Genomic DNA, 1,347 nt, shown 5'->3' on the forward strand with positions numbered 1-1,347 from the left:
CTCAGGGACAGTGCCCAGGCCCAATGTTCAAGCCCCAAAACTGGCAAAAGAAAAAAAAAGTAAAAATAAAAATGTTTACAGTTCTGTGAAATTTTCAAAAATCAAGTTAAAATTTTTCTTATGGGAAAGTATCATATATGATACACAGAATTTATTAGTTTTTTTCAATAAATTATTTGAAACATCTGTTGAGGAGGCAGTTCTTCACATAGCTCTCAATGTCCATGTTTTGCCACAAAAGGCAATGACTGCTTTAGTCCTGAACTAACTTCTAAAATATTTTTGTATTGTGAACCACTATAGAAGATACTGTCTCTCTTTGGATAAAGAACACCCATACTATTTTGTATTATAAAGTGTTCAGGTTTCCTAAAGTTGAGGTTCCATTCTCACCATACAACTTACTGCATGAGCAGTGATCACTCAGCTGTCTTCATGTTACCCTGCTGTGTGAATTGGGTCTCAGAGAACCAGGACAAGAAGATGGGGGTTCTTGGGCCACTGCTATTGCTGTGACCAATAAAGTCCTTTGTTTCTAAAAAAAAAAAAAAAAGAGGAAGACACACTGATGCTCCTCCTCCCAGGCTCTCCAAGAATGTCATCAGCATCCATTAGTCCACGAGTGGGAGTAAAATGGTGAACACTCAACCAGGAGGAGAGCACTCACTAGGAGAACATATACACCAGGAGGAGAGCACATACTCACCAGGAAAAGAGCACTCATGAGGAAAAGAGCACTCATCAGGGTGAGGAAGCCTTTATAACAATGGTTTACAGCATTCCTTGGCCTCCTACAATCACCCAAAATATGTCAGTATACCAGGATGAGATCTGGAGGACAGATAACTGCCTCAATGACATAGTATGGGAACAAGCCCTACTTAGGCCCAAGTTTCTCCCTAGACATTACCCTTACCATCCTATCCCTCTGGGCTGCTTACCTGAGCTATTCAGGACTTTCCAGGCCTCTCTATGCCCATGTATCTACCCAGATATCTCACAGGGCATACACAGTTCACCTGCCTGCTCTGCTGCTACTGCACCTGTAGAGAACCTGGAACAGAAGTGGAAAAGTTCTTCCACTGTCTAAGAAATGAAGTTCCAAGTCCTCGTGCTGGAAAAGATGGTAGTGTTTCCCCCCCAAGTCTTCCATGGCTAACATCATTCTGGAAGGCAAAGAAAGGTCAGAGCCAACCTCCCACACCCCATCAACTGTTGCAGACATCAGAGTTTTGGATAACCTCTTCCCCTAAACCCCCTTTGAGCCCACAGGTACAATCTTCACAGTTATTTGAGCCAAAACTGTCTGTTTCCAAAGGGAAATTAGGAAAACAAGCATGCCACCAA

The sequence above is a fragment of the Dipodomys spectabilis genome, unplaced genomic scaffold (assembly GCF_019054845.1).
Source record: "Dipodomys spectabilis isolate Male_0828 unplaced genomic scaffold, ASM1905484v1 ptg000065l, whole genome shotgun sequence".
Taxonomy (NCBI): Eukaryota; Metazoa; Chordata; class Mammalia; order Rodentia; family Heteromyidae; genus Dipodomys; species Dipodomys spectabilis.